Below are 25,536 nucleotides of genomic sequence, written 5' to 3'. Positions count from 1 at the left end.
TGTTTTGTTTTGTTTTGTTTTGTTTTGTTTTGTTTTGTTTTGTTTTGTTTTGTTTTTGGTCTGGAAATGACTTGTTTCCTAGTAGTTCCTCTGATGCCCTGTACTGAAAATAAAAACTGAGATATACACTTGTACAAACAATAATTCAAATGAAGTCAGCAGGTTGAAGCCAGTCCTGGAATGAGCACCGATGTCACACTCTGCGCATACAACATGACAGTCCTCCAGTACAAAACTGAACGTGTGTGTTATACCCTATTTAAAAACAAAAACAAGTAAACCTGCTGCCTTTCTGATTCCCCACATTTATTACAAGGATTTAGAGTTGGAGAGAAGAAATTCAGTGAGATAAAAGTTTGGAGAAATCCATGCCAATTCCAAAGTCTGGCACTCATATTCAGTGGGAACTAGTCCAAATGCATGGCAATTAAACAAGTATTTATAGAGAATCCTCTATATGAGTCAATTAGCAAGGAAATTGGAAAACCCCACAGGCTTCTGTTCTCACTGTGAGGCAAGGGGTGGTGCTGCAGAAAAACACAGAGCTGGGCTTTTGGATAGAGCAGAGGGGGAGATCACAGTCTACCGTTTGCCAGTTGTACCTCTCTGGCCAAGTACATCAAGTCTTTGAGTTGCATTTCCCTTATTTGTAGTACGATTATTATAAAAATATTAACAAATCACAGTGTGCTTATGAGAAACATATGAGAAGATGCATATGTGGAGATAGTCTGAAAAACAGATGAAATCACTATTCATTAAAACAATAAATGACAGAAAAAAGAATTCGCCTGCATTTTAAGTCCTTCTCAGCAAAGAAGTATGATGTCTAACAATCCTTTCATTGAGTTCCTCCATGATTTGACATAAGAGACTCTGGAAACATCAAATTCTTTGTTTTCCAGCTGCAGCCCCAGAGAAACAGAACTCTTTTGTGACAAGACAGCACATTAATAGAGGGTCCCTCCCTGAACTCCCCAAGGTAGGATGTGAATTTTAACAAGTGCGTTCAATTTTTCAAAAGGCATCAAACTTGATAAGAATTATAAAATGTCTTTTAAAATGTAGGCTGACTGTGTTCTCACTTTCTTCTTAGGTGAAAAGAAATGCTTTGAGACCACTATAACAGATGACAGATATGATGTGCTGGGGCACCTAGAAGAGGTGGGGGGGGGGACCAACGCATGGCCACAAAACTGGTCCTATTTAAAATGCTGGAAATCCTTCACGAGGCCCCTCTTGACTTCTCGAATGTGAGCGCTGACTTCTTGTCCTCACACGACCAGTGTTCTGGGCCCCAGCTATACTCAGTGTGAACCCCTCACATGGTGGTTCTTCCCATAGGGAAGGGCTTCACTTCAGCCCGCAAGCCAAAATGGATGGAGGGACAATGACTGCAGTCAGCAAAACATCAAAGCTAAGATTTGAGGAGTGAACATGAACATGAAGAGGGAACAGGAGCCAACAAGGGATTCATGGGGGTTCAGGAGATGGGGAGGGGGCAAAACAATCCTGGAAGAGAGTGTGCCTTCTATGAGAAGGCATCTTCTTACTCCCCTGTACAGGCTGGTTAGAGAGCTCAGGTACTGAGCCAGAAGTATTTGCAATTAGAAGGTACTTGCATAAAAATTGATTAGTGGCAGTTTTAAATAAAATGAAAATGACAGACTCTTGAAGTCATAACTGGAAAGCAACGATCTACCATAAAATATGATCTGACAAATTGGAACAGAACCAATTCCCTCTATTTCTTTGTGATAATGAAAGAACATTAAGGATAGGTAGCAGCAACTAATCACCACTTAATAGCACCTAACTGATTTATTTATTTTTTCTGAATATTGTCCCTCCTCACCCATTGAAAGCTAGCTTCATGAGGGCAGGGGCCTTGTAAAAATCAATTGACCCTGAATTTGCAGATATATTTTTGGACCCTTGATCCTGTTCCATTGATCTGTTTGTCAATCTTGATGTCAACACTGTCTTGATTACTGTATATTTATAATAAGTCTTGAAATCAGATGGTATTAGCTTTGTAACTATGTTCTTAATTTTTAAAGTTATTTTCACTATCCTAGGTGCTTTGCATTTCCCCGTGTATTTTAGAATCAGTTTGTCAATTCCTACCCTAAGAGTTTGCTTGGATTTTGACTGAGATTGTATTATCTGTGCATCAACTTGGGAAGAACTGACACTTAGCAATACTGAATTTTAAAATCCATGAATAAGATATGTTTATTTAAGTCTTTTCTCTTCTCTCAGCAATGTTTTGTGGTATCCTGTGTTAGGTCTTTTACATGCTTATTCAGATTCATCCCTAAGTATTTCACATTTTGATATTATACATTTTTAAATTTTTAAAAAATTTTTGATTATTTATTGCTAGCATATAAAAATATAGTTAATTTTAATATCTTGATCTTGTCTGAAACCCTGCTAAGTTCAATTATTAGTTCTGGACTTTTTTGTAGATTCTAACAAATTTTCTATATAAACAATATAATCATGTCATTTGCAAATAAAGAGAGTTTTATTCATCCTTTCCAATCTGAATGTTTTATGTATGTTTTTTCTTGCCCTATTGCACTGGCTGAAACCTCTGGTACAATGTTTAATGGAAGCAGTGACAGTGGATTTTCTTGTCCCAGATTTTAAAAGGAAACATTCAATCACTGTTCATTAAATATGGTAGATGTAGGTTTTCTGTAGATGCCCTTTATTGGCTTGATGAAGTTCCTTTCCACTCCAAGTCTGTTAGGAGGTTCTACCAGAAATGGATTTGGTTAAATGCTTCTTCTATATGCAAGGAGATGATCATATTTTCTTTAGTCTGTGTATATGGTGGATTGCACTGGTTGCTTGATTGGTTTTCAAATATTAAACCTATCTTGAATTCCTGGGATATATATCACTTCGAAATATTGTGCGGTTCTTTTCATATATTGTTGGATTTGATTTTCTAAAAGTTTGTGAAGAATTTTTGCATTTATACTACTGAGGAATAGTGATCTGCTCATACACACACACACACACACACACACACACATATATACATACATATATATATGTACATATATATATATATTCTGTTTTCTCTTATAATGCATTTGTCTATTTTTCATATCAGGGTAAGGTTGGACTCAGAATAAACTGGGAATTATTCTTCTGCTATATCTTGAAGTTCTCTAAGTCCTTTTTCCTGCAATGTCTCATCTGCCATTTGTTCTATCCAATGTATTTTCCACATAAATACTACAGCTTTCATCTCGAGAAGTTTGAAACAGGCCTTTTTTATATCTTCCATGTGTCCACTTAACTTGTGGAACATAGTGAATACAATTATAACTTTTAATGTCCTTCTATGCTTTATATCATTTTTCCTATCTTTGATTGTTTCAGGCAAGAGTATAAATCTGGTCCCTGTTACTGCACTACGGCCAAAGCCCTTAGTTTACTTTCTGATAAAATAGATTTTCCAAAAGAAATGTTTATAGAATTAATTGTAAAATTCTCTAGATGCCAGGAAGGTAGAGTGACCAGAACAGAAAGACTCCTGCACTCATGGAACTTACAGTCTGGTTGGAGATGACAGCCAATCAACACGAAGGAAAAAATAATTATGGAAATGAGACCGTTTCAGATAGTGTTAAGCAAATGACAGTGATATGATAGGGGCTGAGAGTGAGTGAGGGAAAACGCTTCATAGATATAGGTCCGGGGATACATCCCTGAGGTGGAGGGATTTGAGCTGAGTGTTGAAGAGGAGGTAACCATGCAGAGATCCTGGGGAAGAGAATTCCAGGCAGAGAGTCTGCAAGTACAAAAGGCCCGGGTGGGGAATTAGCTTAGCATGTTGCAGTGCAAAATGAATGTCAGAGGGCTGGCTCTTGTGAGATTGCTGGGGCAGGCAGGGGCCAGATCAGCTGGAGTCTTACACACAAGGGAGGGAGGTGTGGAGTGGAGGGCTCCAGCACACAGAGAAATATCAAAGTGAAGCTTTCTTTACCTTCCTCCCTCTAGAATGATGAACAGCAAACAGCAGGGAAATTGGCTCACTCTTCCTTGCGGCTGCAGAGCATTTTCAGCCCACAGGCTGCTGGCAGTCAGGATAGAACGGTTCCTAAAGCAACTGCTGTCCTGCACCTCAGCCAAGGCAACCTCCCGATGCATGCCCTGAGCACAGCTGGCAAGCTGTCCCCGAGGAGCCCATCACCACGCTCCTTACTCTCCATCACAAGAGAGAAGTTGCAGAGATGCAAGCCGTCTGGCAACTGCCACATTTCCTCCCAAAGATGATGGAACTCAGGGTGGAACTCAGGGTGGATTCAAGTATTCTCTTCTCATTAGGAAAAGAGGCACAAACGGCATCTCTTTGGAGTAGGTTGCCGTTTACAATAACAAGCAGACCATTTTCCAGTTTCCTTCCCCACACGCTGGTGCAATGTGTTCTCTCTCTCTACACTTTGGCTATGGAAACGGATGAGACATCCAGGGAACTACACAACCAGAATATGTGAATAAACTTGATTTTAGTCCCAGCCATGGGACTTACTTGCTCTGTGACCTTGGACAAGTCATTCAAAGTCATTCAATATATTTCTTCCTTCCTGAGATATGAGGATGCTCTCATCTTCCCACTCTCTCCCTGGGGAGCTGTTAATTAAGCATGTTCAAGGTACAGGATCCTTCCCTACTCAGACTTAAGGCTTAGGCACACACAATCCTCCACGTAAGAAATTGTGTTGCTGAGCTGAGAAAACTAGGGGCAACGGGGGGTGGGGGGTGGGGGACAGGGAAGGAATCAAAGTCACAGTCTGTAACAAATATTTTTCCTTTCATTCAATTCTGAAAATATAAAGACTGACCTGAATTTAAGAGTGTTATCAATGGCACTGCACCCACTGACTCCACCGTAACAGATACTGAGCAGTTCTTTCCCATCTACCACCCACTGCTCCCTAGGAATCGTTCAGATTTTCCTCCTTCCACTTCAACAAGATGACTGAAAATGTGGTTTGCTCTTTTGCCAACAAGACATATTTCCCATGTAAATGCCTCCTTCCAAGCATTCCATGCCCTCAATGTTTCATGATTCAGGGACCCATCCCCTGGATTCTATCTTGGCCCCTAGGAGTTTGGGTATTTGAGATGGGGGCCCCTGTGTCTGGCCTTTATTTAATCTGCTCTGCAGTGGGCAAAATTACTTTTTTTTATTTAAATTCAACTTAGTTAACATATAGTGTAGTATTGGTTTCAGGAGTAGAATTTAGTGATTCATCACTTACATACAACAGCCAGAGTTCATACCAACAAGTGCCCTCCTTAATGCCCATCACCCATTTAGCCCATCCCCCCCACCCAGCACCCCTCCAATAACCCTCAGTTTGTTCTCTGTATTTAAGAGTCTCTTATGGTTTGCCTCTCTCTCTCTCTGTTTTTATCTTATTTTTCCTTCTCTTCCCTTACGTTCATCTGTTTTGTTTCTTAAATTCCACATGAGTGAAATCATGTATTTGTCTCTCTCTTAGTGACTTATTTTGTTTAGCATAATAGTTCCATCTATGTTGCTGCAAATGGCAAGATTTCATTCTTTTTGATCACCAGGTAATATTCCATTGTATATATATATATATATATACCACATCATCTGTATCCATTCATCAGTGGATGGACTTTTGGGCTCTTTCCATTATTTATGTATTGTTGAAAGTGCTGCTATAAACATTGGGGTACATGTGCCCCTTTGAATCAGCACTCCTGTATCCTTTGGATTAATACCTAGTAGCACAATAGCTGGATCATAGGGTAGTTCTATTTTCAACTTTTTGAGGAACCTCCACACTGCTTTCCAGAGTGGCTGCACCAGTTTGCATTCCTACCAATAGTGCCAAAGTGTTCCCCTTTCTCCACATCCTGGCCAACATCTGTTGTTTCCTGAGTTGTTACATTTAAAAGTGGGTGTATGATCCAAGTTCAGGCAAAAGATGCTGCAGGTTGAAAGAATTACAAGTAACTTTAGTTTTTTTAATGCTTACTTAAGTATAATTAACATACGGTGTCATATTAGTTTTAGGGTATACAATATAATGATTAACAAGGAAAGTAACTAGATTTGACCAAGCATTTTCACATTCTTTGTCTCATTTATTTCACTCTACAAGGTCAGTATAACTATTATTCCCCATCTACAGACAGGACATGAGCCTCAGAAATGTCAAGGGTAACTGTGGAAGGTCACAAAGACAGAGGGGAAGGATGCACACCCAGACAGCCATTCCAAACTCAACGTCCTCTAAGCCAGCCATGCTAGGAGCGAGCTGTAATTGAGGTAAAGCACTAGATTAATATGAGACCATATTATTTTGATGTAGCCTACTGAAAATTTTCCCTTTCACTTTGTGATCCGTGGTGATTACAACAGAGTTCTTTATCTAATTTCTTCACCTTTCCCCAGAGTTCACACCACCATTCAGTTGAGTCCCATCTGTGAATTTAATTAACCAGCTGCTGTCCAAGTCTTCCAGATCATTAATTAAGATCTTCTTTGAAACCACACCTAACCCCTTTACCCTCGGCCATCCCCCAGAGACTTTCAACAGCTCTGAAGACAACTATTTATTTTAACCCCACATTACACGCTCAGTTTGCAAAAGGGAGTTTTATAAGTGCACTACCTCAAAAAGTTAATTTCTCCAGGGACAGATCGTGAGCCAGCTCTGAACATGTTTTGTCAAAATCCAAACACAAGAAATTGCCTCTATATGTTGTTGTTGCTTTTGTTACTACTGATTTTAGGTAATTAGAAAAACTGTTAAATAATTCACTGTAGCATCCTCTTGGTTTAAACCCCAAACGTATTTAATACACATGTATTATCAGGGGACTACATGTATATTAGCAAACAAAAATTACCTATCCACCCATCCCTTTCCCACAGTAATCTAAGATCCAGAGAGTTACCTTAAAGAACTAAGTCAAAATAAGGAGAAAACGTTTATGTACAAAGATGTTCACCACTTTATATATTATGAAATATTGGACTGATTCTATTATCTAACAATAGGAAAATGGGTAATAGGTTTTGGTGCATCCATATTATAGAATATTATCCTGCTATTAAAACCAGCACTATGTAATTACAGAGAAAACACTTGGGGTATGACACCAAGTAGAAAATAATGAGGACAAAAATAATGCAAAATCTACAACAATTACATTATATAGAAATAGGTCAGTGTGGACAAAGACTGAAATGACCAGAAGCAAAAAAGTGAAGACAGTTAATTTAGAGTCACAAGACTGTGGAAAGGCTTAATGGATGTTTAATTTTAAGTTAGTATATATACATAAAAATATAAATAAATACATTGAGAGAATTTAAAAAAAAACAGAGGGAAGGAGGTAAACCGTAAAAGACTCTTAAATACTGAGAACAAACTGAGGGTTGATGGGGGGTGGGGGAGAGAAGAAAGTGGGTGATGGGCGTGGAGGAGGGCACCTGTTGGGATGAGCACTGGGTGTTGTATGGAAACCAAATTGACAATAAATTATACATTAAAAAAATAATAAAATAAATAAATACATTGAGAGAGTTTAAAATAAAAGGTTAGTATATATACAAAAAAAAAAAAAAAAAAGTAACACTGCCCCAGCTCTAAATATTTCAGAAGTACCTTAGTGTTCGTGGTGTGGTCCAGGATATTTGTAGCAGCAGATCTCAATAGCAAAGGTGTCTGCCCATGAACCTTGGAGCCACCAATTCAGTTCTGAGGTACTTCTAATTGCCAGTATCTACATTTCTGTGCCAAAAAAACATTGATCTGGACTTGCAGAAGGCCATGTACGCAACACGTGGGAAGAACCAAAGAATTAATACTTTCTTAGGAGTAGCTCTTGAGTACCCGTAGAGTCCTACAAATGTTCCTACGTTCTCAGGTGGTATAATTCTGAGATGGCTGGTTTGCATCATTCCTCAGATTCTAACAAAAGACCAAAGAAAGTCATTGGAGAAATGTTCTTCTAACATTTAGGACCACAAGAACTTGTTATCTACCACAGGAGATAGATGAGATATCAATTACTGACTCACACCATACACAAAAGATCATTTGAGATAGGTAACAGTTCTAGGAATTGAATACATTTCATAGAAGAAACACAGAAGACTCTCATTTGTGATCTGGAGTAGGTAAAAAGTCTTAGAGAGGGGACAGGAAGCAATGAACATAAAGAAAACTTGGTAAACTGTAGTTGGTCCAAATTAAATCTTACTCATCAAAGACACCATAAAGAAAATGAAAAGCAAGCCACAGACTGGTATAAAGTAGTCGCAAAATATGGAACTAACAAAGAACTTTCACCAAGAATTTAGAAAGGACTCCTACAATGCAACAATTTTTTTAAAAAACATCCTAATTTTTAAAATGGGCAAAAGACTTGGACAGGCACATCACAAAGGTATTATATAAAAGCTAATAAGTAGATGAAAAGTTCTTAGCATCATCAGTATCTTAGCATTTCTCACTGGAGAAAAGGAAATTAAAACCACAGAGAAATACAATGCACGCTGACTAGAATGGCGATAATTAAAAAGGACAGGCAACCCTAAATGTTAATAAGGATGTGGAGCAACCTAAACTCTCTTAAATTACCATGAGGAGTGTAAAATTTTATGATAACTTTGGAAAACTCTTTGATAGTTTCTTGCAAAGTTAACCACACCTACTTACAACTCAGTAATTCAACTTCTGAGTGTTTACGTAATTGAAACAAAAGCATATGTTCACTAAAAGACTTCTACAGGAATGTTCATTGTAGCCTAATTCATAATAGCCCCAAAAGGAAAACAACCCAAATGTCTACTAACGGGAGAATGGACGATCAAGTGTGGTATTTTCATACAGTGGAGTGCTGCACGGAACAAGAAGGAATGAACTACAGCTACACACACGGATATGCTTGAATCTCAAAAACATTAACATTGATTGAAAAAGGCCAGGTGCTTTCTACTCACATGAAATTCTGGAATAGGCAGAACTCATCCATAGAGGCAGAGATAAGAACAGTGGTTTGCTGGAAAGCAGTGATGGGGATTGACAAGAGAGGTACAAAAAAGAAATTTGGGGGTTATAGAAACGTTCTGTATCTTCATAAAAGTGTGGGCTACATGGGCACTTTTCTTAAAACTGTTCAAACTCGCTCATGTGTCAAAGTCAAACAGTGCCCCTAAGACATGTGCATATAGCATATGGAAAATCTACTCTCTGGAAAAATAACAAGTCATGCCCTACAAAGACACGCTCTCCTGATAACTCTTCATTTTCCATCATGTGGTGATTTGCTAGTCTGCGTGCTTTTGCACAGATGGACGGAGGTAGTTCTGAGATGCTCGTGTGTTAGGGATAGAAAGTAGGATACCATCTCTGCATGCCTCTGAAGAGGTGGACATGAACACCACTCCAGCAGAATGCTGGATATCTGCAGTGAGAGGCTGCTGGGCACACATCAGCCAGGAGACCTGCCATGGCCTTAGGAAGCTGGACAGAATATGATCTTGTCATTGGCGAGAACCACTGCCTGGTGGAAGCCAAACTAAGTCTGAGGCACTCCATGATGATATGGATGAAATAGATGAGCCTGAATTAATGCCCATGGACCCTCCTCTAGGGAGAGGATCCCTTCTTGACTACCCTAATGAGCACCAACTCACATCAGCAAACATTTTTTTTAATGTTTATTTTTGAGAGAGAGACACACACAGAGCACAAATGGGAGAAGGGCAAAGAGAGAGGGAGACAGAATCCAAGCAGGCTGCACGCTCTGAGCTGTCAGCACAGAGCCTGATGCAGGGCCTCAAACTCACGAACCGTGAGACCATGACCTGAGCCAAAGTCGGACGCTTAACTGACTGAGTCACCCAGGTGCCTCATACATATTCTGACCTTTACTGATGCTGGTACTACCCTTTAAAAGCACACAGTCTAGTGGAAAGAGAGCTCCACAATCCAATTTAATGAGATAAAGGTCTAAAACAGGGGTGTGGGTAGGAAATCATCAACAATTTAGGGCAGGTGGGGTAGTCACAGAAGGCTTCGGGGCAAAACTGATCTTTGTGCTAAGTCTGCACAACAATACAACTCAATGGCTTTACCCTGGTTACTAAAATAACAGAGGTTCATTGTGAAAAAAAAGTAACAGAAAATAGGAAAGTACCTAGTATTAAGTGAACATGAACTTAGCCCCCACCATTTAGAGATACATTCTGTAACCGTATGATTGTGTCTTTCTTGTCAGATCTTCCCATCTTACACGCTTTCCATGTGTTTGATGTGAAATGGGATCATATGACACATGCTGTTAAAAATACTTAACCAGAGGGGCGCCTAGGTGGTTCAGTTGTTAAGCACCTAACTTGATTTCGGCTCAGGTCATGATCTTGCAGTTCGTGAGTTCAAGCCCCATGTCGGGCTCCGCACTGACAGTGTGAAGCCTGCTTGGGATATTCTCTCTCTCTCTCTCTCTCTCTCTCTCTCTCTCTCTCTCTCTCTCTCAAAATCAATAAATCAATAAACTTAAAAAATACTTAACCAGGTATTGCTGGTAGGTCTTCCTGCCTCTCTATGAGTCCACATGGCCATCTTTAATGGCTGTGTTGGATTCCACACTAGAAGCTGTATCCTGTGTTTAACCAACCTCGTGGGTCATTCACAATTGTTTTAAGTTGTTTAAAACCATTTATATTATTACACACGTTTAGCTTGGTCTTGGAGAAAGGGGGGCTTCCTTACGACGTGAGAGGGGAAAAGCAGAAAGGATAGGAGACATGAAGCCATGGGGAGAAAGCACAGGGCAGGCATTTGGGGAACACCAGCCATCCTCTGAGGCCAGGGCACAGGATGCCAGTGGAGTGAAGGAGCCAAGACAGGAGAGGTGGATGTGGTCAAAACACGAAGGGCCTTCATGGCCAGTCTAGGGATTTGTACCACATCCTGAAAGCCATGGGGAGCGAATCAAAAATCTGAATCAGTGAAGGGACACCAGCATATTTGAGTTTTAAAAGGTCATTCTTTCCCTGCTGAGAATTTTGTTGCCTTATGTACTAATTAAAATCCTGAGTATCTATTCTCATCAGTTCAGGAAACACCTCCCACTCAAGACCATAGGCACTGAACATAAGCCAGAGGCAGCCAACAATTCCTTTCATTGAGCTTTGTTCCCTGTGGACATCTTGGCCTTTGAACAGCTGTACTTTGGGGCTTGGCTCAGTTTTCTGCTTTTTTTCCTTAAGCCTGAGCACCTGGCTCACGGGTTGCTTGGCTCAGAGACGTATTGGAGGTTTGGGCGTATGTGGTTTCGGCTGACACTCTTTATGTTAGGGGACAACTGTAAGAAGGAAGACTGAGAGAAAGAGCCAGGAGACTAAGGTGACATGGGGTGAATGTTCTCCCAACCCAAGGAGATGTACGTTCTGAATAAAAAAAAATAACCCAAACTTCTAAACAATCTGCACAAGTTCAAAAGGAAGAAAGTTAAAGAAGGCAAGTGCCAGAAACCGAGTGGGATCTCCACGTCAGAGGCTGAGTGGGAGATGAAGTCAAAAGGCTCACAGAGAATCGACCTTCAAGGTAAGGTAGAATTAGTCCAAATGGGGGAAGGAGATGGAGTGTTAGGCCCACATTAAATGTAAGAAAATAGGATGGAATGCTCCATGAGGCAGGGGGTCTTGTAGGGTTGCATGATTTAAGGAAAACACTTAAATCACCTCCCATACACATGGGGAAATGCCAAAAAAAAAAAAAAACCCAAAAAACACAAAACCCACAACAAAACCCAACAAAAATGAAAACAACAAAGATAAAATAAACAAACAAACAAAACCCAAAAACCTTGCCATCCACTCTGGAAAAGTGGGAGAAGTCTGCAAGAACCAAAAAAGTCTGTATCAAATGTAGCTGGAAGCCTAAATTCACACTATTTGTCTCACAGGAATTTAACATAAAAACTTGAACAAGTGAAAACTCTAAGACATCAGCAAAAGAAAAGGTGAAACATTTCTACATCTCAGAGACGCAGGGAGAATCTGCAGAAGATTGCCTATCACAAACCTCAGCCGCACCTCAGATTGGAAAAAATTAGCATCCCAGAAAATGGAGAAAGATAGTGAAATAGCCCATATTCTGTACTGGTCACTGTTCTGAATGATGGGAATACATCTCTGAGCAGAAAAGACAAAACCCTGTCCTCAGGGAGCCTTCATTTAGGAGGGGGAGACCACAAAGAAGCAAACATAAAAGTAATTTCAGCAGTGCTCAATGCCACTTGATTGTACTACGACCAGTGGACATGTACATTGACCAAACATAAAATTAAATACGTGATACATTTACAGCCCATGAGTGAAAAACAGGAGGATATTTGGTGGCATGGGTATGACACAGGGCACACTGAGCAGGCATGAAGGAGAAGTGCTCGTTTCACAAGAATTTCATCAAGAGTGCTTAGTCACACCTTCTTAAGCAAAACTAAGTCCTTGATGTCCCAACCTCTTCTGTTCTTAAGTTTGAAATAGCTTCTTCTCAATACAATACAAACCCAGAGTCTTCTCCAGAGAATTCTATCATTAGATGACATTTGCAATTTTTAATTTAAAGTTTATTGAATAATTTTAGATTTATATGATGCTCTAAGGGATAAAATATGGAGAGATCCTATGTGGCCCTTACCCAGTGTCCCCCAAATAGTAACATTTTACAATACTACAGTGTGATATCAAAACCTGGTGGAGACATTGATATAAAACACCTACTTTACTTGTACTCATCTGTGTGTATGTTTAGTTCTATATAGTTTTATTCTATGTGTGGGTTCCTAAATCCATTTTGCCATGAGTTTGGTGTTAGATGCTGGGTTTTTTTTTTTTAATGTTCTTTATCCAGTCAAGTAGTTTCTCTTTATTCCTAACTTGCTGATGGTCTTTATTATGAATGAATACGAGACTTCCTTAAGTGCTTTTTCTGTATCAGTTGAAAGATCATAAAATTATTCTTCTTTAGGTTCTTTACATGGTAAGGTATATTGACTAATTTAATGCTGCATGCTGAACTGTGCATGCCTGAGACGGACTCCACTTAGTCACAGTGTATGGTTCTTTCTAGACGTTGCTGGATTCAATTTGCTACTATTTTGTTGAGGACATTCGAGTCTACATTATGAGCAATAATGATCTGTAGTTTTCTTTGTTTGTACTGTCTTTGTCTGGTTTTGGTATCAGGGTAATACAGGCCTCATAAGGTCACTTGGGAGGTGTTTTACACTCTTTCATTTTTCTGGAAAAGATTGTGTAAAGTTGGTGTTAAGTTTTCTTTAATGTTCGGTAGGATTCTCCAGTGTAACTTTCTGGGCCTGGGGACTTCTTTAAAAAAATATTTTTTTAACATTTATTCCTTTTTCGAGACACAGAGAGAGTCAGTGTGAGTGGGGGAAGGGCAAAGAGAGGGGGAGACACAGAATCCGAAGCAGGCTCCAGGCTCTGAGCTGTCAGCACCCAGCTCTGAGCTGTCAGCACTCAACTGACAACACCCAGTGCTCATCCCAACAGGTGCCCTCCTCAAAACCCCTCACCCACCCTCCTCTCCCTCCCACACCCCGTCAACCCTCAGTTTATTCTCAGTTTTTAAGAGTCTCTTATGGTTTGGCTCCCTCCCTCTCTAACCTTTTATTTTTCTTCCCCTCCCCCACAGTCTTCTGTTAAGTTTCTCAGGATCCACATTAAGAGTGAAAACATATGGTATCGGTCTTTCTCTGTATGACTTATTTCACTTAGCATAACACTCTCCAGTTCCATCCACATTGCTACAAAAGGCCAGATTGCATTCTTTCTCATTGCCACGTAGTATTCCATTGTGTATATAAACCACAATTTCTTTATCCATTCATCAGCTGATGGACATTTAGCCTCTTTCCATAATTTGGCTATTGTTGAAAGTGATGCTATAAACGTTGGGGTACAAGTGCCCATATGCATCAGCATTCCTGTATCCCTTGAGTAAATTCCTAGCAGTGCTATTGCTGAATCTATTTTTAATTTTTTGAGGCACCTCCACACTGTTTTCCAGAGTGGCTACACCAGTTTGCATTCCCACCAACAGTGCAAGAGGGTTCCCGTTTCTCCACATCCTCTCCAGCATCTATAGTCTCCTGATTCGTTCATTTTAGCGACTCTGACTGGCGTGAGGTGGAATCTCAGTGTGGTTTTGATTTGTATTTCCCTGATGAGGAGTGACGTTGAGCATCTTTTCATGTGCCTGTTTAGCATCTGGATGTCTTCTTTAGAGAAGTGTCTATTCATGTTTTCTGCCCATTTCTTCACTGGATTATTTATTTTTTGGGTGTGGAGTTTGGTGAGTTCTTTACAGATTTTGGATACTAGCCCTTTGTCCGATATGTCATTTGCAAACATCTTTTCCCATTCCGTTGGTTGCCTTTTAGTCATGTTGATTGTTCCCTTTGCAGTGCAAAACCTTTTTCTCTTCATGAGGTCCCAATAGTTCATTTTTGCTTTTAATTCCCTTGCCTTTGGGGATGTGTCAAGTAAGAAATTGCTACAGCTGAGGTCAGAGAGGTTTTTTCCTGCTTTCTCCTCTAGGGTTTTGATGGTTTTCTGTTTCACATTCAGGTCCTTTATCCATTTTGAGTTTATTTTTGTGAATGGTGTGAGAAAGTGGTCTAGTTTCATTCTCCTGCATGTTGCTGTCCAGCTCTCCCAGCACCATTTGTTAAAGAGACTGTCTTTTTTCCATTGGATGTTCTTTCCTGATTTGTCAAAGACTAGTTGGCCATACTTTTGTGGGTCTAATTCTGGGGTTTCTATTCTATTCCATTGGTCTCTGTATCTGTTTTTGTGCCAAAACCAGTCTGTCTTGATGATTACAGCTTTGTAGTAGAGGCTAAAGTCTGGGACTGTGATGCCTCCCACTTTGGTTTTCTTCTTCAATATTACTTTGGCAATTCGGGGTCTTTTGTGCTTCCATACAAATTTTAGGATTGCTGGTTCTAGCTTCAAAAAGAATGCTGGTACAATTTTGATTGGGATTGCACTGAATGTTTAGATAGCTTTGGATAGTATTGACATTTCAACAATATTTATTCTTCTATGCGCCAAATACGGGAGCCCCCAAATATATAAAACAATCACAAACATAAGCAACCTTATTGATAAGAATGTGGTAACTGTAGGGGACTTTAATACCCATCTTACAACAATGGATAGATCATCTAGACACAGGACCAATAAAGAAACAAGGGCCCTGAATGATACATTGGATCAGATGGACTTGACAGATATATTTAGAACTCTGGATCCCAAAGCAACAGAATATACTTTCTTCTCAAATGCACATGGAACATTCTCCAAGATAGATCACATACTGGGTCACAAACCAGCCCTTCATAAGTATAGAAGAATTGAGATCATAGCATCAACGCTTTCCGACCACAAGGCTATGAAACTTGAAATCAACCACAGGAAAAAGTCTGGAAAAACTCCAAAAGCATGGAGGTTAAAGAACACCCTACTAAAGAATGAATGGGTCAACCAGACAATTAGAGAAGAAATTAAAAAATATATGGAAACAAAGGAAAATGAAAATACAACAATCCAAACGCTTTGGGACGCAGCGAAGGCCGTCCTGAGAGGAAAATACATTGCAATCCAGGCCTATCTCAAGAAACAAGAAAAATCCCAAATACAAAATCTAACAGCACACCTAAAGGAACTAGAAGCAGAACAGCAAAGAAACCCCAAACCCAGAAGAAGAAGAGAAATAATAAATATCAGAGCAGAAATAAACAATATAGAATCTAAAAAAACTGTAGAGCAGATCAATGAAACCAAGAGTTGGTTTTCTGAAAACATAAACAAAATTGATAAACCTCTAGCCAGGCTTCTCAAAAAGAAAATGGAGATAAAAATCATGAATGAAAATGGTATTATAACAACCAAACCCTCAGAAATATAAGCAATTATCAGGGAATACTATGAAAAATTATATGCCAACAAACTGGACAACCTGGAAGAAATGGACAAATTCCTAAGCACCCACACACTTCCAAAACTCAAACAGGAAGAAATAGAAAACTTGAACAGACCCATAACCAGAAAAGAAATGGAATCAGTTATCAAAAATCTCCCAACAAATAAGAGTCCAGGACCAGATGGCTTCCCTGGGGAATTCTACCAGACGTTTAAGGCAGAGATAATACCTATCCTTCTCAAGCTGTTCCAAAAAGTAGAAAGGGAAGGAAAACTTCCAGACTCATTCTATGAAGCCAGCATTACTTGGATTCCTAAACCAGACAGAGACCCAGCAAAAAAAGAGAACTATAGGCCAATATCCCTGATGAATATGGATGCAAAAATTCTCAATAAGATACTAGCAAATTGAATTCAACAGCATATAAAAAGAATTATTCACCATGATCAAGTGGGATTCATTCCTGGGATGCAGGGCTGGTTTAACATTTGCAAATCAATCAATGTGATACATCACATTAATAAAAGAAAAGAACCATATGATCCTGTCAAGCGATGCAGAAAAAGCATTTGACAAAATTCAGCATCCTTTCTTAATAAAAACCCTTGAGAAAGTCGGGATAGAAGGAACATACTTAAACATCATAAAAGCCATTTTCGAAAAGCCCACAGCTAATATCATCCTCAATGGGGAAAAACTGAGAGCTTCCCCACTGTGATCAGGAACACAACAAGGATATCCACTCTCACCGCTGTTGTCTAACACAGTTCTGGAAGTTCTAGCATCAGCAATCAGACAACAAAAGGAAATCAAAGGCATCAAAATTGGCAAAGATTAAGTCAAGCTTTCACTTTTTGCAGATGACATGATATTATACACGGAAAACCCCACAGACTCCACCAAAAGTCTGCTAGAACTGATATATGAATTCAGCAATGTCACAGGATACAAAATCAATATACAGAAATCAATTGCATTCTTATACACTAACAATGAAGCAACAGAAAGACAAATGAAGAAACTGATCCCATTCACAATTGCACCAAGAATCATAAAATACCTAGGAATAAACCTAACCAAAGATGTAAAAGATCTGTATGCTGAAAACTATAGAAAGCTTATGAAGGAAATTGAAGAAGATATAAAGAAATGGAAAAACATTCCGTGCTCATGGATTGGCAGTTAAATGTATTTTAAAAGTTGTCTCTGAGACTCACTAATTGATCCACGGGTTATAAATGAGTTTGTTGTTTAACTTCCAAGTGTTTGAGATTTTCCTTTTGTGTTTTTTATTGATTTTTGGTTTGATTCCATTACAATCAAATTATATTCAAAATGATTGTAATTCTTTTTCATTGCCCTAAGTATAGTTTATCTTGGTAAATTTTCCATGAGTGCTTGAAAAAAAAGCATATTTTGCTGTTGTTAGTGGTTGAATATTCTATGTACATCAATTGGATTCTGCTGATTAAATGTTTTGTTCATATCTTCTATGTCCTTCCTGATTTTTGAAAGGGAGTTATAGTAAGAGAGGGATGTGGAAGTCCCCAACTATAATTATAGATTTGTCCATTTCTCCTTCCAGCTACATAAGATTTTGTTTCGTGTGTTTTGAGTTTCTGTTGTTTGGTGCATACATATTTAAGTTTGTCATGTATTCATGCTGGATTGATTCTTTTATGCTTATGTCAGGCTCCTCCTTGACGCAAAAAAAAAAAATTCTTTGCTCTAAAGTCTACTTTATCAAATGTTAACATAGTCATTCTTTCTTTTTAATTAATGTTTGCCAGGTACATCTTTTGCCATGTTTTTACTTTCAACCAACCTTTGCTGTATTTAAAATGAGTTTCGTTAAAACAGCAGATGGTTGAATTGTGTTTTATTATGCACTCTGTCATCCTTTTCATTTTCAGTGGTGTACTTCAACTATTGACAATTAAGGTAATTATTGAGATGTTCATGCTTAAGTCTACATTTTTGTTTTCGGGTTACTTCTGGTTCTTGTTTACCTTTTTTCTTGCTTACCTGTGGCTTACTTGAACATTTTAAATGTTTCATCTTTACTTATATGTATGGTTTTAAAGAATGTACCTCTTTGCATAGTTTCTTACTGGTCGCTGTGGCTAGTATAATATACATACATAACTTCTCACAGTCTACTGTTATCATAATTTTACTACTTCGGTGTAGGGTAGAAACCTCACACTTTCCTTTTAGGCTCCTTTACCTTACCCATTTTAAATATCATTGTCTTGAGTATCAGATGGTGTTGTAATTTTTGCTATAATCACCAAATATGATTTATAAAACTCCTGAGGAAAAGGATAGCCTATTATACACACCCATATTTCTGCATTATTAACTCTTCCTGGTGCTCAAAAATTCTTTTATCATTTCCTTTTTGTTTGGAGAATTTCTTAAGCTAACCCTTAAGGGCATGACTGCTCATTAACAATTATTTTGGTTTTACTCCATCTGAAAAAGTCTTTCTTTCCCTCTCATTCCTGAAAGACAGCTTTATTGGTTATAGAATGGGCAGTGACCATTTTTTCCTTTCTTCACTTGAACAAACTTGTGCCACTTCCCTCTCCCCTCCACGGTTCCAGAGGACCAACCTGCTGACACTCTGATCAGTGCTTCCCTATAGGTAATATGACATTGTTCTCTCACTGCTCTCAAGATTTTTTCTTTGTCTTAGTTTCAGAAATTCATGATGTGCCTTGGTGTGGGTTTCTCTGTGTTTATCCTATTTGGAGGTTCTCACAGTTTCATTGTTTAGGTCCTTTGTCAAATTTTGGAAAAAATCAGCCATTTTTTCTTCAATTATTCTTTCAGGCACATTCTCTTTCCCATTTCCTTCTGGAACCTTGTCTTTTTCTTCTTTAAAAAACATTGTTTGAGTCTACTTTCTCTCTGATGTCCAGATTGGGTGAATTCTACTGATTTGTCCTCAAGTTCAGGGATTCTAATCTCTGACACCTTGAGTCCACCCAGTGACTTTGTAATTTGTGTTACTGTATTTTTTAGTTCTATAATTTATTTTGGTCCTTTTTCATGACTTCTGTTTCCTAGCTAAGACTTTCTATTTTACTTTTCATTTGTTTCAAGAGAATTTGTCATTGATTGCTGAAGCATTTTTATGAAGGCTGCTTTAATATCTTTATCTAATAATGTCAACATCTGATTCATCTCACCTTTGGCATAATTTGATTGTCTTTCTTATTCAAGTTGTATTTTCCTGGTTCTTGGTACAATGGGAGAATTCCGATTGTATCATGGGCATGTCGTCTTATACTTGTCATCTTTTACTAGGAGACTCTGGGTTGTATTTAAATATTTTATTCCGGGAGATCGTCACCCTGTTTAGATTTAGCATGCAGGCGGGTCTTGGTATTCTTTTTCAGACTGTGATTCCAGTGACATTTTGGTTTTCAGAGCCTTTGCAATGTTTGGGTCTGCCTGATTCATCTGATGCTGCTGGGGTTCCCATGGTTCCTTGCTGTGGTTCCTGAGGGGATAGAAGGAGCTTCTCTAGACCAGAAACTGGGTGTCTCTTGGTGAGGGAGGGAACCTTGGGCCCACAAAGATAAAGAGACTTACTGGACCAGACTACCTGCTGCTCCCAGCAGTTTGGTCCTTCTCCTCCAGGGATGGGTCTCAGGCCTTGCAGTGAAGGAAAGCACCTCTCCTGGCCACTTATCTTAGTGGGGCTTCTGATTGGTGACTGATTCCTCCTCACCAGTTCTGCTGTGGTTACTGTGTATATTTAGCCCAGGAGGGAAATGAGCCTGGAATGCCTGCTGTTTTTAGGTTGGAGGTCAGGAGACAGAGTCTGGGTCACCTTGTTCATTAGATGAGGAACAAAAGACATTCTGCTGCTGTGCTGTTCCTTTTCCCTGGCTCCCAAACCAGTTTTCCTTCTTCTTAACACTTTTCAGAGATATCTTTTAATTATCTTCTATTATTCCCAGGACTTATAGTTGTACTTAGTCCTTGCTAAGTGGGAATAAATGAGTCTATGCCATTTTATCTGGACCAGAAGTCTTCACTTTTATACTTTTAAATGGAATTTTTTGTTTGCACTTATGTTCAATCAAAGACATACCAGAAAGCACATAGCAGTGCTATCTGTTAATAGCCCAAATTTGGAAACCACCTATAGAATTTTCATAGTAAAATAACTGTGGCATGTCCACATGATAGCACACTACTCAGCAATAAAAATGCACAAAATACATTTTGCTGCACAAAATACAGAATGCTGCTTGTTAAAGCAGCAATACGGGTGAATTTTCCAACATAGTGTTAAACAAAAAAAGCCAGAGACTGAACAGAACATGCTTTGTGCTTCCATTTTATATAAAGTGCACAAAACGGATAGAAGTTGTCTATGCTTTGGATGTCAGGCTAATGGTGCCCTTGGGAAAGGGTCAGCGAGGTTAAGGGCTGTAAGAAGGGCTCCCACAATGCCAGTAATATCTCGTTCATGATCTGAATGCTGGTTACATGAATGTGTTCAATTAATCAAGCTGTACATTTACAATAGGTGCAATTATATATATATTTCCCTAAAACATTTAAACAAATTATATGTCTGCTGGAAACTATAGATTTTAATAGGTAAAGCATATAATAGATTCCCCAACCAGCACTGAGCTGGGAAAGAAGCTCTAGCTTGGGAGCTATTATGAACTCCACTGGCTCTTTGGATTTCAGTTCCTTTATGTGTAAAGCTATTGTCAGTTTAAACAGACTCCCTGAGAGCCTGATCCCAGCCAGGCACTGTGCTGGGTGCTTTCTGTACCACACTAGTCCCCGTAATATGGCTGCAAAGAAGATGTAGCCGATTGTCATCATTCGTGGTCCTTATGAAGTTGCTGTCAACATGGAATTAATGAATACCAAAGCACTGCTTCTACAGAGTTAGGTTCCTGTGAGCCTCTGGCCACAACATTCTCAGCAACCAATCAATTCATAACCATGCTTTTGTGAGTTTCTGTTTAAAGATACCTTTCAAATATGTATCATTCATTAACACTGAACTCACAGCCAAGCCCACCATACCTCATGCCTGAATGACACTTCTCTAACACAGGCAACACTCTGTCAGTCCTATCTTAACCTTCTTGTGATTACGAACACTGGACAGCATTGCAGCACTAGGCTGGGGGCCATTTAAAATAACAGCAACAATAAAAAGCATACACCTGTGAAAAGTGTGGCCCAAAGGAGACTCCAAGAAGGACACTTGTTGATAGTATGGAAGCTGAAACAAAGCAGAGTGTCCCCTTGTTAAACCTCAGCTGGGAACTTGCATGCCAGGTTGACTCAATTTTTTTTTCTTTCTGTTCATATCCATTAAGGACCATGAAAGTGCCATAAATATGGGTTTGGGGGTTTCAAATAAATTTTAGTGAGTAGGCAGATTTGCAAATACAGGATCCATGAATAATGAGGATTGCCTGTATTCTCATCCACACTTTACACAGGCAAAAATTCAGGGTCAAATTGCTTCAGACACGGACCCAGTAAGTGGCAGAGTATGTTCCTTCCACAAGACAAGCGCAAGGTACTGCCCTGTCTCAGACGTTCTCTTGCCTTTCTGAACTCAGTAACTCCTAGGGTAGAGGGGCAGCCCTTCCCTCCTCTGAGTTCCAAAAGCAGTGATAAGGACATGATCACATTAACTGAGCACTTGTCATGTGCTGGCTTCTGTGCTAAGTGCTGTTTGAGTACTGACTCATTTAATCTCACACCCACCTTTGTGAGTCAGTTCTGTTGACATCACTACTGTAAGTATGCACAGAGTGGGTAGTCAGTGTGGCCGCTGTCACCCAACTTGTAAGAGGAAGTTCTAGGATCCTATCACAGGCAGCTCAAGCCTTTGGCAGGTGCACCGCACACACAACCTTAGTACCTAATCCTAACCTCTACTGTTCATGCAACATGCTGTGTGGAAGTTACCTATTTGATTCTCTGCTTTCCTCCAAAAGACCGTGAGTTCACTAAAAACATCAGCCTTATTTTATTCCTCTCTGTGTCCCCGCCGCCTGGCCCAGATGCTAACATGCACCAGGAGGTCAGCAAGTAATTAGCAGATAAATAACCAAAGACATGAACCAATGCACCTCCACCTCCGCCTTCCTGGTACCCAGCACAGGGCCTGGCACACAGGGGTTGTTCAACAAATATTTGCTCAAGAGGATGGTCAACATTTTCCACGAGCAGCATTACTTTCCAGCAAGAGAGGATACTACGTTCTCCAGTGCTTCTGTCCACCAGCTCTAGGCAGGCAACAGTGCCAGCCCCTCCTCTGAGCTGTGACAGGATGCCTCCTGGCTCTGAAAGAGTCCAGCTAATTAGACTCGTGTCTGCCAACAGAGAGAGTGGACAAATACTGAGAGGAAACTGTTAGCAGAGAAGAGGAGGGTAAGGAGGCGGGGGGGGGACGGGGAATCAGCAATTTGTTAGAGGCAATGAAAAGGATCGCGTTATGCCTTCCGCTAAATTACTGCGTGTACTAATTTGTATATGCACGAGTAATTGTTGGTGCTGCTCATTTGCATTTGATTATTATATTGGTAGTTTTTAATTGCATTTGAATATGTGTGCTGCTAATACCGTCAGGATCATCATTAGCTGTCAGCAATCCTCAGTGCTGGTTCTGCTAATGAAATGCACATCTGCTACATTTTATCCAGATAACGCGCTGGCGAGAGCAGTGAGGAGAACAATACAATGACTACCACTCTGAGCATCTACCATGTTTGGGGAGCTGTCCTAGGTGCTGATTCATAACAAACAGTGAGGCATGTTAAGCACGATAAAATCGGGGTTTATTCCTAGCTTGGTTCTTTACTACTGTGTGATTTTTTTTTTTTTAAGAAACGGAACCACTCTGATCCTCAATTTCATCCTGTGTAAAAACGCATACTTGGCATAATTACTGTGAAAGCTGACAACAGGTTCAAGAGTCTGATGCACGGCAGGCCCTTAAGGAATGGTGACTTAGTACTCTCATTTATCCAGAAACCTGTGTTTCCACTGGAGCCTGCGTTGCTAAGGGCCTCATCAGCACTCACCCAAGAAGCCATAAGTTGTTAACCGATCTCACTGCTTCCTTCCTCTCTCCTCCACCTGAGCCACAGAGGCTCTAACAAATAAATCTGGAAGCATGTCTTTTCCATGTTCACAGGCTGTTGATGGCTCTCTGCAGCCTGCAGGGCAGAGTCTTCCTGTGTAGGGCCAGGCTGCAGTGATGGAGGCCAGGACACAGACCCCCACAGAGGACAGCACTCTCCCCTCTAACTGCTGTCTGCCACCAACCATCAGCTGTTTTTAGAATTGCCTCAGCTAAAAAGAGCTGCTTTAACCAAAGTCACCCCTGCTGGGGGAGCCCACAACCACTGACGGGCCAAAGCGTGGGCATAAAATCCTGGCCCTGTCACCCCCAACTCGGGATACCTCCGAAGAGCTGACCAGCTTCAGAATGCCCAGGGGGTCACGTGAGGCTTCATTAAGATTGCACCCAAGCCAGATGCTCCTCTGTTCAGCCCTTTCTTTTCTTTCTTTCTTTTTCTTTCTTTCTTTCTTTTCTTCCTTCCTTCCTTCCTTCCTTCCTTCCTTCCTTTCCTTCCTTTCTTTTTCTTTCTTTCTTTCTTTCTTTCTTTCTTTCTTTCTTTCTTTCTCTTTCTTTCCTTCTTTCCTTCCTTCCTTCCTTCCTTCCTTCCGCTCCCCTCCCCAGAAGCTGATCCCCAGGGCATTCCCTAATCAGGTGCTCCCTAATAAAGCTCCCCCTTGCTAATTTCTACCTCAGATTCCGTGACCTAAGAAACAACTTGCAACACAGACTACCTCTCTTGACTTGTGCACCACCTCGGCTGTCTGACATGTGTGAAACATCTTTCCTTCCAAATAAGCCATTTGCTTCCCCAACTCTCTGCTGTTGCATCATAACAGTCACCCGTACCAGAGGCCCCTTGAAACTTGGCACCCTCGGGGTGCCTGGGTGGCTCAGTCGGTTGAGCGTCTGACTTCGGCTCAGGTCATGATCTCACCGTTCGTGAGTTCGAGCCCCACGTCGGGTTCTGCGCTGTCAGCTCAGAACCTGGAGCCTGCTTCAGATTCTGTGTCTCCCTCTCTCTCTGCCCCTCCCCTGCTCACACTCCATCTGTCCGTCTCTCTCTCTCTCTCTCTCTCTCTCTCTCTCTCTCACACACACACACACACACACACAAGTAAATAAACACTATTAAATAAAAAAAGAAAGAAAGAAACTTGGCAGCCTAGAGAGCTCCAACTTCTCCAATAGCTTCAGAACGAACAGTACCTCCTCTGAGAAGCCTCTCCTGATTGTCCCAGGCAGAGTTAAGTTCTGAGTCTGGAAGGCCTGTTTACGTCTCTGTACAGTGTTGATTGCACTATATATATTTTTAATTTTTAAAAAAATGTTTTATTTTTGAGAGAGAGAGAGAGATAGAGCACAAGTGGGGGAGGGGCAGAGAGAGAGGGAGACACAGAATCCAAAGCAGGCTTCAGGCTCTGAGCTGTCAGCACAGAGCCCAACGCAGGGCTCGAACCCACAAACCATGAGATCAGGACTTGAGCCAAAGCAGGACGCTCAACTGACTGAGTCCCCCAGGCACCCTGAAGCTTCACTCTAAATAAGGTAGACAGTCAGTAAAAAGATGAAACTAAATATGTCATTATTAGGTGCTATAGGGAAAAATTTAAGGGGTATGTGCAGAATTTTGGGGTTGCCGTTTTAGCTGGGGTGGCCAGGCAAGGTCTCCTTGAGAAGGTGCCATCTAAGTGAAAACCTGAAGGAATGGGGGGGGGGAACCCCTGCAAACAACTGAGAGAAGAGCATTCTAGAAAGAAGGCACAGCGAGTGCAAATGCCCTGCAGCAGGCATGTGCTTATCATGCCTGAGGAACAGAAGCCAGCAAGCCTGGAAGAGACCGAGCAAAATGGAAGATGAGCCGGAGCGACCACAGGGCCAGAGCACGCTGGGGTTTGGCCTTAGCTCGTTGGGTGGCGAGCGGAGGAGGAACGTGACTTGGCTGAGGTCTTAATGGGATTGCTCTGCACACTGCACTGGGAATGGACCGACACGGGCCAGGGAAGAATCAGGACGAACAGGCAGGAGGCTGTGACAACCACCGAGGGGAGAGATGATGGTGCTTTGGATGATGGGAGCTGGGAGGCAGTGAGAAGTGACTGGACTCTGGACATCATAAAGAGAAAGACACGGTTTCCTATGGATTGGGTGTGGGGTGCAAAAGAAAAGAATCAAGGATAAGCCTGACATGTGGGGCCTCAGATGGGGGAGTCAAGGCTGCCTCTATTGAGAGAAAGGTGCCTTCAAAAGAAACTGTTCCAGTAGAAGTTCAAGAATTTATCTTATATGTGTAAAGTTTGAGACAGGAAACCAGGAGGGGGCGGGGAGGCAAGTTCTGTAAACCTGGCTAGCATACGGAAGCTAGTAAAACAGACACAAATCAAC

The 25,536-nt window shown here is 40.6% G+C and overlaps 1 protein-coding gene and 1 long non-coding RNA gene across 7 annotated transcripts in view; one reads left to right on the top strand and one right to left on the bottom strand.

Annotated features, from left to right (window-relative positions):
- Nucleotides 1-25,536, bottom strand: part of STK32B (serine/threonine kinase 32B) — a 393,226-nt gene that overhangs the window by 155,176 nt on the left and 212,514 nt on the right. The window lies entirely within an intron of this gene.
- Nucleotides 21,181-22,881, top strand: LOC121038592 (uncharacterized). The gene is made up of 2 exons (XR_005794406.1): nucleotides 21,181-22,460; nucleotides 22,733-22,881. It is a non-coding gene; the product is annotated as an uncharacterized LOC121038592 (long non-coding RNA).

Source organism: Herpailurus yagouaroundi, unplaced genomic scaffold (genome assembly GCF_014898765.1).
Source record: "Herpailurus yagouaroundi ecotype Mexico unplaced genomic scaffold, PumYag 28, whole genome shotgun sequence".
Lineage (NCBI taxonomy): Eukaryota > Metazoa > Chordata > Mammalia > Carnivora > Felidae > Herpailurus > Herpailurus yagouaroundi.
The sequence above is the reverse complement of the archived record's forward strand: the minus strand, read 5'-3'. Positions and strand labels throughout refer to the sequence as shown.